The sequence below is a fragment of the Panthera onca genome, chromosome A2 (assembly GCF_046562875.1).
Source record: "Panthera onca isolate mPanOnc1 chromosome A2, mPanOnc1 haplotype 2, whole genome shotgun sequence".
Lineage (NCBI taxonomy): Eukaryota > Metazoa > Chordata > Mammalia > Carnivora > Felidae > Panthera > Panthera onca.
In genome coordinates this window covers 131208540-131226138 of record NC_138340.1, presented here as the reverse complement: position 1 = coordinate 131226138, position 17599 = coordinate 131208540, and the positions used below count along the sequence as shown (strand labels likewise).

Sequence of the window (17599 nt, the reverse complement as noted above, 5' to 3'; positions counted from 1 at the left end):
AACATTTTCCAAGATAGATCACATACTGGGTCACAAAAAGGCCCTGAATAAATATAAAAGAATTGAGATCATACTGTGCACACTTTCAGATCACAATGCTATGAAACTTGAAATCAACCACAGGAAAAGTTTGGAAAATCTCCAAATGCATGGAGGTTAAAGAACATCTTACTAAAGAACGAATGGGCCAACCAGGCAGTTAAATAAGAAATTAAGAAATATGTGGAAACAAATGAAAATGAAAACACAACAGTCCAAACCTTTTGGGATGCAGCAAAGGCAGTCCTAACAGGAAAATACATTGCAATCCAGGCCTATCTCAAGAAACAAGAAAAATCTCAAATACAAAATCTAACACACCTAAAGGAACTAGAAGCAGAACAACAAAGAAACCCAAGTCCATCAGAAGAAGAGAAATAATAAAGATCAGAGCAAAAATAAACAATATAGAATTAAAAAAAAAAAAACAGTAGAACAGATCACTGAAACTAAGAGTTGGTTTTTGAAAAAATAAACAAAATTGATAAAACCGTAGCCAGACTTCTCAAAAAGAAAAGAGAGAGAACCCAAATAGATAAAATCATGAATGAAAGTGTTTATCACAACCAATCCCTCAGAAATATAAGCAATTATCAGAGAATACTATGAAAATTTATATGCCAACAAACTGGACAACCTGGAAGAAATGGACAAATTCCTAGACACCCACACACTACCAATACTCAAATGGGAAGAAATAGAAAATTTGAACAGACCCATAACTAGTAAAGAAATTGAAACAGTTATCAAAAATCTCCCAAAAAATAAGAGTCCTGGGCCAGAAGGCTTCCCTGGGGAATTCCATCACCCATTTAAAGCAGAGTTAATACCTATCCTTCTCAAGCTGTTCCAAAAAATAGAAATGGAAGGAAAACTTCTGGACTCATTCTATGAAGCCAGCATTACCTTGATTCCCTACCCAGAAACAGAGACTCCACAAAAAAGGATAAGTACAGGCCAATATCCCTGATGAACATGGATGCAATAGTTCTCAACGAGACACTAGCTAATCAAATTCAACAGCATATAAAAATAATTATTCACCATAATCAAATGGGACTCATTCCTGGGCTGCAGGTTTGGTTCAGTTTTTACAAATCAATCAATGTGATACATCACATTAATAAAAGAAAGGATAAAAACCATATGATCCTGTCAATAGATTCAGAAAAAGCATTTGACAAAATACAGCATCTTTTCTTGATAAAACTGCTCAAGAAAGTCAGGATAGAAGGAACATACCTAAACATCAGAAAAGCCATATATGAAAACCCCACAGCTAATATCATCCTCAATGGGGAAAAACTGAGAGCTTTCCCTCGGAGATAAGTAACACGACAAGGATGTCCACTCTCACCACTGTTGTTTAACGTAATGTTGGAAGCCCTAGCATCAGCAATCAGACAACAAAATGAAATAAAAGGCATCAAAATTAGCAAAGAAGTAAAACTTTCACTTTTTGCAGACGACATGATACTCTACATGGAAAACCCGACAGACTCCACCAAAAGGCTGCTAGAACTGATACATGAATTCAGCAAAGTTGCAGGATACAAAATTAACGTACAAAAATCGGTTGCATTTGTATACACCAATAATGAAACAACAGAAAGAGAAATCAAGAAACTGATCCCATTCACAATTGCACCAAGAATCATAAAATACCTAGGAATAAACCTAACCAAGGATGTAAAAGATCTATAGAAAACTTATGAAGGAAATTGAAGAAGACACAAAGAAATAGAAAAACATTCCATGCTCATGGACTGGAAGCATAAATACTTTTAAAATGTCAATACTACCCAAAGCAATCTACACATTCTTTTTTTAAAAATATAATTCATTGTGAAATTGGTTTCCATACAACACCCAGTGCTCATCCCAACAAGTGCCCTCCTCCATGTTCAGCACAATTCCAGTCAAAATTGCACTAGCATTCTTCTCAAAGCTAGAACAAGGAATCCTAAAATTTGTATGGACCACAAAAGACCCTGAATAGCCAAAGTAATATTGAAGAAGAAAACCAAAGTGGGAGGCATCACAATCACAGACGTTAGCCTCTACTATACAGCTGTAATCATCAAGACAGTATGGTATTGGCACAAAAACAGACACATACACCAATGGAATAGAATAGAGAACCCAGAGCTGGACCCACAAATGTATGGCCAACTAATCTTTGACAAAGCAGGAAAGAGTATCCAATGGAAAAAGGACAGTCTCTTTAACAAATGATGCTGGGAGAACTGGACAGCAACGTGCAGAAGAATGAAACTAGACCACTTTCTTACACCACACACAAAGATAAACTCAAAATGGATGAAAGACCTAAATGTGAGACAGGAAACCATCAAAACCCTAGAGGAGAAAGCAGGCAACAACCTCTTTGACCTCAGCTGCAGCAATTTCTTGCTCGATACATCTCCAAAGGCAAAGGAATTAAAAGCAAAAATGAACTATTGGGACCTCATCAGGATAAAAACTTCTGCACTGCAAAGGAAACAATCAACAAAACTAAAAGGCAAACAATGGAATGGGGAAAGATATTTGCAAATGACATATCAGTTATATAAAGGGTTAGTATCCAAAATCTATAAAGAACTTATCCAATTCCACACCTGAAAAACAAATAATCCAGTGAAGAAATAGGCAGAGGATATGAATAGACACTTCTCCCAAAAAGATATCCAGATGGCCAACAGACAAATGAAAAGATGCTCAATGTCACTCATCATCAGGGAAATACAAATCAAAACCACAGATCCCACCTCATACCGGTCAGAGTGGCTTAAATTAACAACTCAGGAAACAACAGATGCTGGCAAGGATGTGGAGAAATGGGAACCCTCTTGCACTATTGATGGGAATACAAAGTGGTTCAGCCTCTCTGGAAAACAGTGTCGAGGTTCCTCAAAAAATTAGAAATAATCTATCCTATGACCCCGCAATAGCACTGCTAGGAATTTATCCAAAGGATACAGGAATGCTGATTCATAGGGGCACGTGTACCCCAATGTTTATAGCAGTGCTTTCAACAATAGCCAAATTATGAAAAGAGCTTAAATGCCCATCACCTGATGAATAGATAAAGAAGATGTGGTTTATATGCACAATGGAATACTACTTGCCAATAAGAATGAAATCTTGCCATTTGTAGCAAGGTGGATGAAACTGGAAAGTATTGTGCTGAGTGAAATAAGTGAGAGAAGGACAGATATCATGTTTTCACTGATATGTGGATCTTGAGAAACAACAGAAGACCATGGGGGAAGGGAAGGGGAAAAAATACAGAGAAGGAGGGAGGCAAACCATAAGAGACTCTTCAATATAGAGAACAATCTGAAGATTTATGGGGGGTGGGGGAGAGGAGAAAATGGGTGACGGGCATTGAGGAGGGCTCTTGTTGGTATGAGCACTGGGTGTTGTATGTAAGCGATGTATCATGGGAATCTACCCCAAAAGCCAAGAGCACACTTTACACCCTGTATGTTATAAAATAAAATAAATACAGAGAACTGAAGGTTTATGAGGGTGGGGGTGGGTTACATGGGTGATAGAAATTAAGGAGGAATGAGCACTGGGTGTCATATGTAAGAGATGGATTACTGGGTTTTACTCCTGAAGCCAAGACCACATGGTATGTTAACTAACTTGAGCTTTTAAAATATCTATGTCTTTATTTAAATATCTAGCACTCATGGATAAGATGATAACTTAACACCCAGGGTAAACAAGTGAATTTTGTTCTTAAAAACTATGATTTCCTTTTAAAAGTAACTTTTCTTTTTTTAGTTGTATCAAGATAGCAAGTTTTCCTATTCCTTCCAACTTTCATCAAAGTAAAAAAAATGTATTTCTAAAAATAATAAATTATTAACAACACTAGAAAACAATATGGAGGATCAAAACTGTTGAGAAACACCCAAAAAACGAAAAGTAGACAGGGTCAGATCTCTGGAGAAAAAAATAGGAAATGATAGCTCAAAACAAGCCCTAAAGAAAAGATTGCTGTGGCTATGGAGTTAGTTTTAGAAAAGCTTCAAGTTCAGAGTCAAAAGACCCAAGGGATGAAAAGGAGTCACTTTGTAAACTTCAAGGTGGCCAAGTGGGCAGCTGCAATTGAAACACTGTCCAGTCCCCTGCTTGCCCTTGCTGAGCAGAGTATGTCTTCTGGCTGTGGGACTCTGTTTGTTCTGGGATTTTTTTGATGGTGGATGGAATGGAAACTAGCTAATAAATGATATCTTCCCACAGGCTAAAATAAGAATTATCCCTCTAGTATCAGCAAGGCAAAGCAGTACCCCAGTTAGTTTTACTGTTTTACTACTAATTTTACTGTTTAACACACCTCCAGGAAATGAGTCCCAGAAGATAAATCATGGCACACCCATATCAGCATTATGCCTTGCTTTCTCCCACAATTACCAGAAGCAAGCTAAATAGAATTGCCAGATTGTCAGACTGAAGGATGAGAGGCAGTAGCACTTATTCACATTTCTATTGATTCTATGTGAAGTTTATCTGACTAGACTAACATGCCAGACCTCCTCTATACCAAATTGTCCTCACACTTTTCCCACAGCTTAGCTTATTGATAACATATCTGCTCCAGGATTAGGAATTCCTATTTGTTTCTTGTTAATAGTATCTCTGTGAATCTTGTAAAATAGAACAAAGGGATATCAATATCAGTGTAATCTGAAGTTAGTACAGCCTAGAGATGTTAAGAATGATGTTACATCAAATAGTAGAGTTAAGGAACAGTTAACTTTTGTTTCATTTTAAAGCAAGCTTGCTCAGAGGATATAACGAATCCAGACTGTTCCCATCTCTATAACCACCTCCAAAGAGGCGTATCAGTTCTGTCTATCTGTTACCATTTATATATATCTGGAGGATAGTGTTCTGTTTCTTTCTAGCAGGAAACTAATCTGGGTAATGCATTGCAGCAGTCCAGAAATGCTTGGGCACAGATCTTCAGCAGAGCTTTGTCTGACAAAGAGGTCTTTGCTCTCTCATAGGGAAATTGTTAGCCACAAAATCAATTAGGCATGCATGTTAAACATTTGACTTTATGCCCAATGGGAGCCCTAAAGGTTTCGCTGCAATCTTGTTATCAATCCTAACTGGAATGTGTCTACTGACCAGAAGACAAATATTATTTAAGACAAAGAACAAAAAGTAATAGAATCAAATTTTCAGTTTGAGTAATCCTAATTCCTGCTCTTTTGGTTTAGCAAATTCCTTTTTTGAATTAAAGAGTTCCTTCTACTATAACCACAAAAATGATAAATGTACATAATCCTCTATCTCCACTATATCAACATGTTTGTACAGTGCAATTCTCTAGATGCTTTCCCCATCTTGTTTTCAGTTCTTATCAAATGATCTTTTAAAAAGAAAATTTGTCTAAGGAGAGTAAGGAGATTGGGAGGGAAACTGTGAATCTTAAGAATTAGTAGTACAGGGGCACCTGGGTGGCTCAGTTAGTTAAGTGTCTGACTCTTGATTTCGGCCAAGGTCATGATCTCATGGTTCATGAGATCGAGTCCTGCTTTGGGCTCTGCACTGACAGTGTGGAACCTGCTTGGGATTCTCCCCGCCCTCCCCTGCTTGCTGTAGATATGCACTCTCTCTCTAAAAATAAATACATAAACTTAAAAAAAAAAACAGAATTAGCAGTATAAAGGAGGAAAATAAAACATAGTATGGCTACATTGCACATGTTAGAGATAAGTAATGCTCTGTGATGCATGATAATCATCTGGTAAATTTAGAATCTAATGACAAATTGTAAGTTTAATAAAAAACACTCTGTTAAATGGCTTTTTATTTATTGGCTCTCCAAATTCCATTTTTACTTTCCAGCAAGCACATCAATATTTTTTTCACACTGTACCAGACTTTATTAAATGCATACTGTCCAGGAGGATGCTGTATCTTGATCACTTCTCCAGAGAGAGCTGTGATGACTTCAAAGAATGTCTGAAAGGACAGGTCTGTGGTCTCCACTGGAGTGGCACCCAAGGTCATGAATGTCTACTCCTGCAGTTACGGCCACTGATGTAGGGAGCCATATTCTTTTTTTTTTTTTTTTTTTTTAATATATGAAATTTACTGTCAAATTGGTTTCCTTACAACACCCAGTGCTCATCCCAAAAGGTGCCCTCCTCAATACCCATCACCCACCCTGCCCTCCCTCCCACCCCCCATCAACCCTCAGTTTGTTCTCAGTTTTTAACAGTCTCTTATGCTTTGTGTAGGGAGCCATATTCTGATGTCTGGAGGATGCAAATGACTCTCACAAGAGGATACATGTGTGGCAGCGAAGGTTACTATAACAAAGAACCACAGACTGGGTGGCTTAAACAACACAAATTTACTTTCTCATAATTGTGAAGACTAGAAATCCGAAATCAAGGTGTTGGCAGGGTTGGTTTCTTCTAAAGTCCCCTCTCCTTGGCTTACAGATGACTATCTTTCCCATGTGCCTTCATCCGGTCTTCCTTCTGTATGTCTGGGTCCCAATCCCCTCTTTCTTTAAGGACATCAGTCATATTGGATTAGGGCCCAATCATATGATCTCATTTTACCTTACTTTCCTCTTTAAAGGCCCTATCTCCAAATACAATCATGTTCTGGGGTACTGGATGTCAGGAATTAGGGGGTGGGTGGGAGACACAATTTAGCCTACAATAGTAGTCTTTTCCTCTTTAGTGGAGGGTGTTCAAACAGTGAAATCTGCTCCATGTTGCAAAATTTGCCAGAGTCAAGATGATCATTTATTACAACATTTATAAGAGCTGGGAAGCTTGTACAAACAGAATTTGCATCAGGATTAACTCTAAAACTGACATGACATCAATTTCTCAATCCCTAACTCCCACTTCATCTTTTACGTTGGTATTATAAGGTTAGGAGAAGAAAACTATGTTAGCAGAAATAAAGACTAGTTGCTTTTCTTCATGTCCCCAAATTTTCCTTCACTTTCCTAGATTCTCAGTCTCAGGACACAAAGTCCTTTCCATGTTGGCTCCCTCAACTTCCCTTTTCCTACACTCCAAGTTCCTTTGTACCTTTATCCATCCTATCTCCTTCCCACCATCCCAGCACCACCTCCTCTACTGTGTCCTTGCTTCCACACTCAATCTTAACATCCAAAACCTTTTCCATCAATGATTGTTTCCCATCGCCCCTGTCTCTCCCTCACCAGGGAGGGACCACACGTCTCTCTTCTTCACTGGGTATTTCTCTTCAGATTGCCAAAACAAGCTTGAAGTTCCAGTATTTTTCAAGTAAAACAAAACACAATTTCCCAAATGATGTGCTATCCCGTCTCTTCACTGACAGAGCTCCCGGGATAACCGTATACTAGAATTCATTTGTCAGTCATCCTCCTTAGTCCTGGTTCAGAAACTGGCACTGTTAACATTTTCCTGAAGCACTTTCCTCCTGTGGTTTGTTCTGGCCCTGCCTGTTCTCACTCTCCCTCCACAACTCAGCTCTACATCCAGCCCTCTTGCACTGTGGCCTCTCAATATGAGATCTCATCTGCTCCCATGGCTGCAATATAAACCTTTGCTTAAATATTTACTGAATCAATATAATGTGCTTTGACCTAGAATCCTGACCCACACTGCCAGCCATTTCCTATGCAGCTCCACCTGGAAGTTCACCTGGCACCTTCAAAACAACATGAGCAACAGTGAATTGTTCATTTCCCCAATACCCACACCCATTTTCTAACAAAAAAAAAAAATTGCAATTTTTTAAAAACCAAGAGAGAAATGTAACAGAAACCTATAGATTAAAGAGATTTCAGACACATATCAACTTTGTGGATCTTACCTTGAATCTGATGCAAACAAATTGGGGGAAAAAATTATATTACAATCAAGGAAATATGAACACTGACTAGATACATGATAATATTATGGAATCTTTGCTAGATTTGTTTAGGAGTGATGATGGTATTGAAATTATGTTTTAAAACAGCTTCTCTTGGGGCGCCTGGGTGGCTCAGTCGGTTAAGCGGCCGACTTGGGCTCAGGTCATGATTTCGCGGTCTGTGAGTTCGAGCCCCACGTCGGGCTCTGTGCTGACAGCTCAGAGCCTGGAGCCTGTTTCAGATTCTGTGTCTCCCTCTCTCTGACCCTCTCCCGTTCATGCTCTGTCTCTCTCTGTCTCAAAAATAAATAAACGTTAAAACAGCTTCTCGTTTTGAGATATATAGTAAAATATTTATGGATGAAATTATGTGATATACGAGATTTTTCTTTTAAAACCTCTGTCAGAAAAAGGAGTATGGGGAGGCGCCTGGGTGGCTCAGTCGGTTGAGCGTCCGACTTCAGCTCAGGTCATGATCTCGCAGTTCATGAGTTCAAGCCCCTCATCGGGCTCTGTGCTGACAGCTCAGAGCCTGGAGCCTGCTTTGCATTCTGTGTCTTCTTCTCTCTCTGCCCCTTCCCCGCTCATGCTGTGTCTCTGTCTCTCAAAAATGAATAAAGTTAAACAAAAAAAAAGAAAGAAAAAGGAGTGTGGTTTCATAGATGAAATAAGACTAACCAAGAGTGGAGTTGGTGATGGTCACAAAGGAGTCCTGCACATAATTACCTTTACTTTACTATTTGTTTCTCATAATAAAGAAGTTTTACAAATCAAGAAAAGGTTTAAAAATGAAATTAAGTTAAAAAATTACACTCCCTTCTCACTCCCCTAATTTACTTGGCAGAGCTTTCCTCCATTGTTTTTGTCATTTTGTTATTCTTCACCTTCTCCTCCCCGCCCCCACCCCTCAGCAAACATACAGGAATGCATTCAACCCACTTTGCTTTCCTTCCCAAGCATACTTGTTATCTTCCTTCTCTGATTTTTCTAATCACCACCCGGGTTCACAGGGACTTATTTTTTCCCCCCATCTATAATAAATTTTGGGCTCCTGAACCCTGGTTTTCCCAAGAGCAAAGTTTATTCTAACCAGAATAAAATAATATTCTAATTCCACTTGTTTTCCCAGACCATTACCTACGGACTTATTTGAGAAAATAGAACCATCTATGGGGGACTTGCTACCTAGAATGAAGCAATTTTGACCTTGGAATTGGTGACAATGAGACTGGGGAAAGTTTGGAACTTGATTCGCCATTTGCATTCCAAACTTCAGTTCTACTTTTCTAATAACTGTTCAATAGGCAGAGACAGCTGAGTGTATTGGTTAAGAACCAAACAGCCTCCCAGCTCCAGGGCCTCAGTTGCCTAAGTGAAATAAGGAAATAGTTGCGCTTACTCCACAGGATCATTATAAGGATTAAATGAGATAACACGTATAAACTGCTTAAAATTGTGCCTGGTGCATACTAAGTGCCATATAAAATCAGTAAAAAAACATAATTCCTTTGCTAAGTTAGCAAAACCTTCTGTTAATAGGAACTGCTACATCTCATTGGTTTTTTGAATGTTCACATTAAAAAAAAAAAAAAAAAAACACTGGGTTGTGAGGTTTTTCCTAAGTTTCCAAAGATAGGTGCATGCCCAAGAGATGCCTAAGAAAATTTTTGAGAAACAAGAAAATCAGGACTGCTCTTAAAATTGTTTCCCTAAAAGTAATAAGTTAGGCTTTATTCATGTTCAATATTCAGAGAGACCCTGGAGTCCTTATTCCTTCCACTCATAAGTCCATCCATATGACAGTAAAATGTCTTAAAGAAGGAGTAAGCATCCTATAATGCAATGGAGGGTAATGGGGTGTAACTATGATATTCATCCTCATTCATTAGCTTTCAGGGTGATACAGTGTATTACAGCTATGTGTGTTGGGAAAGGGAGTTCACAGATTACATTCTATAATCTTGATGAAATAAACTTCACAAAATGAATAAACAGTTTAAAAAGATGTCTGCAAAGAAAACAGAGAATCAAGACAGAACTAATAAGGTAAATGCAGGCCAACAGTAAGAAAATGGCAGACCTGATACTTCTATTCCTGGTATAAGCCCTTGGCAGCCATATTGCAAGGTAAGAACAATGATGATGAAATTACATTTTCACAAGAAGAAAGAGAAAGAAGAAAGAAAGAAAGAAAGAAACCAAGAATATTATTTGAAATATTAGAATATACATCTACACTTGTTGAGGATAAGCCTCTAACTTCTAAAACACACAGAGCTCCTATTTTGTCAGTCAATAAAGAAAAAATGCATCAGAGAAGATAGATAGATAGATAGATAGATTTATTTATTTATATCCAAGTTAGTTAACATACAGTGTAGTAATAGTTTCAGGAGAATTTAGTGACTTATCACTTACATATAACACCTAGTGCTCATCCCAACAAGTGCCCTCATTAATGCCCATAGAGAAGATATAGTCCTAACAGTAAATGGCTTCTTAGCTTGAAAAAATGTTTTGTAGGAAAACTATGTTAGGTAGAACTGCTACTTTGACTGAAGACATTTTTTTAAAAAAATGATTCTAGGTCAATATTAGTACTTCAGCAAAATACTAAAGTTACAAGTGAACATTGTACTAAAGCATACAGCAAGGTATTTAATTATATAAAAAACAAGACATTGAAATACAGTATCTTACTAATATTTTGTAAAGGATGAGGAGCTGATAGTGAATTTTAAAATTGTAATCAGAAGTTCACTGGTTACCTCACATTTACGAAGGCTACCAGATTTAAAGATAGTAGACATTTCTCTTTTACAGGTACAAATTTGTTGACCACCTCTGTGATGACAGGTGGCTGTTAAGTAGTATGCTGGCCATCAAGTGTTTTCAAACACATAAACACACCTAATCTGCTGGTCCTTTAAAGGTTAAAAAAAGAAACAAAAGAAAAAAGAAAGGACCCGATTTAAGGAAACTCTTTCAAAATAAATTGTGCTATACAAATAGTATTTTGAAAATGTTTTCCATGCTCTGCACTCTTTGAGGCAAAACAATGTAATTTATCACTGACAAATTTTTATATCTGAACATTAAAAAAAATTATAAACAGAAATTTATAATTTGTTTTTAAATCTTTCAAATAAAGAATTTCATTGGCTTTTGAACCCCCATTTAAAATATATAAAAATGCAAAACTATCTAATTTAGTTTACAAAAGCAAGTGATGGGCATAACAGATAAAAATTCACTAGTCAAGTTTCAACAAAAGCCTTTGGTTCACTATTGAAAAGAAGTGAAAGTGAGTTAGTCAGTACATCCAATGATGTGCTTCTTCCATCTAGATCTAGAGTTCTTTAGTCAGTGTTTTTCCAGCTAAAGCACCATTAAAATGATCTGTCAAATAAAATGAAAGAGATCCAAGCCTTTAAAAATAAGGAAGCATTTCAATTACACTACTCTCACTAAAAATATTAATATAATTTTAATCACAATATGATGACATAATATTTTGTAAGAACAGTAAGATATTTTATACCATGAATATATATAAAGTATGTCTTAAAAATAGTTTATTTAAGAGAAAGACAGATACCGTATGTTTTCACTCATATGTGGATCTTGAGAAACTTACAAACAGAGAGGGAGGGAGGCAAACTGTAAGAGATTCTTAAATACAGAGAACAAACTGAGGGCTGATGGGGGTGGAGGAGAGGGGAAAGTGGGCGATGGGCATTGAGGAGGGCACTTGTTGGGATGAACACTGGGTGTTGTATGTAAGCCAATTTGACAATAAATTATATTAAAAATAGTTTATTTCAAATTACCTTATCATTTAAAAATGTATATATTAGTAAATTATGTATGATGTCCATAATATTAGTAAAGCACATGTATATGTGTATATATATATATGTGTGTGTGACTGTGTGTCTGTGTGTGTGTATGTGTGATATCCAATTAATTAAAATCAAATTCCACTTCTGGCAAGACACTGTGAGAAGTTCCACAGACCTACTCCCTAGTGAAATAGGTGAAAATTGTTTTAAAACAAAATTTAAGTTGGGAAATGGTTTTAAGGGCACACAGCAAATAAAGAAACATTTATTCAGGATTTCCTATAACTTTGTAACAACAGAATTTATGATATTTGAATTAATACCTCTGTCTCCCCTATCTCCTCACAGCTCAGTGAGACAAAAACTACTCTCCAGATGGGTACATAGGGTTCCCTCTCCACCACATCCCAGCTAGAGGGCTATCATCTCAGGAGAAGCAGGATGTCAACATTTCTCATCCTTCCCTAGGTTACCTACTACTGAAGCTAAGCTCTGGATGACTACAGTTGAGAGGTGAGGGTTCCCTTCTTCCACCTATTACCCGCTGGTGAGATATAGGCTCTATCTTGTGTGCAGCATGCTAGCAATACAAGAGCCAAGATCACCCTTGTCATGACTCATTTGTGGTTTTTAATCAGTGGTTCCAAGCCAGGAGAGGCAAGCTGAGAAGACCTGAAGCTATTGCCATCACCTCCATTAAGCAGTCAACTCCTACAGTGAAGGTATCAGTCTGAGAGAAACGCAAGAATGTCCACATCCCCAGATCAAGCTCTGACTCAAGAGTTTGCTCAGAGTGGGAACTGGGACATAAAAGAGCTCCAAATCTCTTCCTAAAGTAACTGACTTCATTTATAACAGACTGCAGAGAAGTTAAAGCCTAAGCATCCTCTCAAAAACATTGAAGGTGGTGGTGAAAGGCAATTGGGAAGAGGTTGATAGATTCATTAGAGATAAAAAGCTAAACTGCATATCACATAGTTTGTCACAGAGAACAGACAGCTAGGGTGAGATATCTGGGAGAAGCTCTCCTGGGCTCAGTAAAAATCTCAGCACTGACGTGGAGTATCCCTTCAAAGGAGCCTGAATTTGACTGGATCAGACAATGATGCAATTTATGCCCCAGGACATGTTGAAAATTTAGAGCAACCAGACAACAGTACTAGCAATTAATAGATGGGTATGGTCATAAAGAAGACAATCTAAGAGAACCATCCCAAAACCCAGGGTAACTATTGCCTTCTCAAGTCTGCACCTTCCCCCTGACTCCTCACCCTGTGGAACAACATCAGAGACTTCATACTGAGGGAGGAAATAGACTTCACTAAAAAAAAAAAAAAAAAAAAAAAAAAAAAATCTAGCCAGCCACTAAACAAATAAGCAAGTAACAATGAACAAGCCCTGGTGTTGGTGAGGGGGACTAGTATCCAGAATTGCTACAATATATTTTCTACAGTGTCTAGTTTCTAACAACAACAAAAAAAAATACATGATCAATATCTTTAAAAATGCATACGATACAAACTGCCTATAAGACCAACCAGATGTTGGAATTAACAGACAAAAACTTCAAAGTAGTTATTATAAATATGTTCCAAAACTAAAGCAAATTATGATTGATTAAGGAAGGTGGTGAATATGGAATAATATATAGAATTGTCAAATCACTATACTGTACTCCTAAAACTAATAGAACATTGTATGTCAATTATACTTCAATAATAAATATTCTTGGGGCGCCTGGGTGGCGCAGTCGGTTAAGCGTCCGACTTCAGCCAGGTCACGATCTCACGGTCCGTGAGTTCGAGCCCCGCGTCAGGCTCTGGGCTGATGGCTCAGAGCCTGGAGCCTGTTTCCGATTCTGTGTCTCCCTCTCTCTCTGTCCCTCCCCCGTTCATGCTCTGTCTCTCTCTGTCCCAAAAATAAATAAACGTTGAAAAAAAAAAAAAAAAAAAAAAATTTAAAAAAAAAAAAAAATAAATAAATATTCTTAAAAAAAGAAGTAAAGGAAGGCATGATAACAATGTTGCATCAAAAAGAGAACACTAATAGGTTAAAAATTATTTTGAAAAAAAAATAAACTACCAAATGGAGAGTACAGTTGAAAAGTACAATAACTGAAGTGAAAAATTCACTATATATAATAAAAGAAACCTACAGACCAGTATCTCTAACAAACAAAGTCAAAATTCCTCAACAGAATATTAGCAAAATTGAAACTAAAAATATATAATAAGAATTATACATCATGACCAAGTGGGATTTATACTGGGTAGGCAAGGCTGATTTAATAATTGAAAATCTATTGATGTAAGCCATCACCTCACACCATAAAGACTAACTACAAAAAACCTATAGCTAACATCATATTTGATGGTGAGGAACTAGAAACTTTCCTACTAAGATCAGGTTCAAGGCAAGATCTGGTTCAAAGTCACATCTTTTCAACATCATACCAAAATCCTTGCTAATGCAATAAGGCAAGAAAAGGAAATAAAAGGTATACAGATTTGGAAAGAAGATATGGAAATGCCTTGATTATAGATGACATAATCATCTTGGTAGAAAACCCCAAAGAATTGACCAAAAAAACCTCTCAGAATCAATAAGCAATTATAGCAAGGTTGTAGGATACACTATTAGTATACAAAAGTCAAATGCTTTCCTACATACCAAAAATAAAGTAGATTGTGAAATTTAAAACACATTATGATTTACGTTAGTACCCCCCAAAATGAAATACTTCAGTATAAATATAACAAGATATATATAAGATCTATATGATGAAAACTATAAAACTCTAATGAATGAAATCAAAGAACAATATAAATGGAGAGATATTACATGTTCATGGATAGGAAGACTCAATATTGTCAAGTCGTCAGTTCTTCCAAACTTGATCTATATATTCATTGCAATCCCAGTTAAAATACTAACAAGTTTCTTTTAAGGGATATCAACAAAGTGATTCTAGATCTCATATGGAAAGACAAAAAATCTATAAAGGCCAACAAAATATTGAAGAAGAACAAAGTTGAAGGACTAATGCTATCCAACTTCAAAACTTACTATAAAGCTACAGTAATCAAGACAGCATGGTACTGACTAAAGAAGAAACAAATAGATCAATGGAATAGAATACAGAGCCTATAAAAAGACATCCCATAAGGGTACTTAACTATTCTTTGGCAAAGGAGCAAAGGTAATACAATGAAGCCAAGATAGTCTCTTCAATAAACAGTACCAGAACAAGTGACATCCACATGCTCCAAAATGAATTTGGACAGAGACTTTACATCCCTCACAAAAATTAAGTCAAAATGGATTATAGACCCAAATTTAAAATGCAAAACTATAAAATTCCAAGACGAAACATAGAAGAAAACTTAGATGACTTTGAAATATGGTGATGCCTTTTAGATACAGTACCAAGGACATTATCCATGAAAGATTGATAAGTTGGACTTCATTTATGTATTCATAATTTATATATTTATACAATATATTCATAAAATGGGTTAATAGCCATTTTAACTAATTTAAAATGCGTATGGGCGGGGCGCCTGGGTGGCTTGGTCGGTTAAGCGTCCGACTTCAGCTCAGGTCATGATCTCACGGTCCGTGAGTTCGAGCCCCGCATCGGGCTCTGTGCTGACAGCTCAGAGCCTGGAGCCTGCTTCCGATTCTGTGTCTCCCTCTCTCTCTGACCCTCCCCCGCTCATGCTCTGTCTCTCTCTGTCTCAAAAATAAATAAACGTTAAAAAAAATTAAAAAAAAAAAAAAAAATGCGTATGGGCAAAAGATCTGAATATAGATTTCTCCAAATAAAATGGCCAATAAGCACATGAAAAAGACGTTCAATATCATCAGTAATATGATAAACACATACAAAACCACATACCATTTCACACCCACTAGGATGGTTAGAATTAAAAAGTCAGATAATACAAGTGTTTGTGAGAATGTGGAGAAGCTGAACTCTCATACACTACTAATGGAAATGTAAGATAGTGCAGCCAGTTTGGAAAACATTTTGGTAGTTCCTTCAACAATTATACATAAAGTTACCATTTGACCTAACAATTCTGCTACAGAGTGTATGCCCAAAAGGGATGACAACTGTACATTCATACAGAACCTCAAACACCTTCGTTTATGACAGCACTATTCATGATAGCCAAAAGATGGAAACAGTGCAAGTGTCCATCAGCTGATGAGTGGATAAATAAAATGTAATATATTCTTATGATGGAATATTATTCAGCCATGAAAGGAACAAAGTACTGATACATGCTATAACGTGGATGAATCTTGAACATGTTATGTTAGGTGAAAGAATTCAGTCACAAAAGACAAAATATTATATGATTCTATTTATAACAAACGCCCAGTAAAGGCAAATCTATACTGACAAAATGTACATTAGTGGTTGCATATGGCTGGGAGAAGTGGGAAAATGGGATAATTAAAGAATATGAAGTTTCTTTGTGAGGTGATAAAATTGTTTCAAAATTGACTCTGAAAGTGATTGAAAATATACTCCAAACTATTGAATTATACGTCTTAATTGGATAAATTATATGGTGTGTGAATCATACCTTAATAAAATTGTTTTTTAATAAAAGAGTGGAAATTATGTTTCATAAATTTTGTTGCTGATAGCACACAATCAAAAAAGATTGAGACCGCTTATTAGATGCTCTTGATGAATAGGTATACTAAAAATATAATCTAATTCTCGACAGCTCTATCACTCTTTACAAGTTATAAAGTAGCCTCACTCATAATTGTGGTTGTTAATGAGCCAGTACATGTTCTAGTAAAGAAAGGTGAAACTCCACAGATCAAATTGAAACCAATTCCAGTCTCATTATATACAAGAAATAAACAGAAATAAACAGTATAAACTCTAATCTCTTTCATTCTCATTTCCTTCACCAAATGCCAATCTCTTGGCCAGGCTGTTACAGATCAGTAAGACAGACTGCCTATTATCAGTTTATTTGTGTTCTTATCAGTCAATAGTTGGGCTTCCCCAAACTCCGCCCCCCCCAGCTCCTCCCTTTGTCCTTTGTTTAAATTATGTGCACATTTTGTGGACAACACTATCCTAGCATAGAGGTTGGCAAACCCTTTCCACAGAGCAAGCTTGTAAATATTTTAGGCTTTCTGAACATCAGGTCTCTGTCTCAATCACTTAACTCGCTGTTACCTTGTAAAAGAAGCAGTGATTTGTTAATGAATTAGCATAACCGTGTTCCATTAAACTTTAGAATGAACACAGAAATTTGAATTTCATATTCTTTTCAAGGGAAAAAATTGGGGGAAAATACTATTCTTCTTTTGATTACTTTCAACCATTTAAAAATATAAAAACATTCTTAGCCCATGAGCCTTACAGAAACAAATGACTGGCTGAATCTGACCTATGAGTCATAATCTGCTGACCCCTGTCTTTGACTAAGACTGAATAGAGAAATAACTAAACAGGAATTTCTCAAGTGATTTTTAAGGTTTAAATACATTAATTTACCTCACATATCCTACTTAGGCCTCTGGGTGGAGATTGGGAAGAAGAAATCAAAAGCATTGCACTGTGATTTTAATATTTAAAACCTCTTAAAAAAATAAAACCTCTTAAATCTAATTATGTACAATTAAAAATAATTCCAGCATTGTCTGAAAACATAAATATAAACAAACAAACAATCCCCCAAGCTGCTTGGTAATCTGCTTGACAAGCTTGTAAACTGAAAATTGATTCTCATCCTCTTCAACTGAGTGAATTTTATAGTCACTGTAATGTTGAAAACTAGACACGAGGGGAAAAGATT

General features: G+C 36.6%; 1 protein-coding gene across 7 annotated transcripts in view; it reads right to left on the bottom strand.

Moving 5' to 3' along the window:
• The window catches only part of LOC144614805 (uncharacterized), a 158789-nt gene that overhangs the window by 85877 nt on the left and 55313 nt on the right, over window positions 1–17599 (bottom strand). The gene's annotated exons all lie outside the window — the stretch shown is intronic.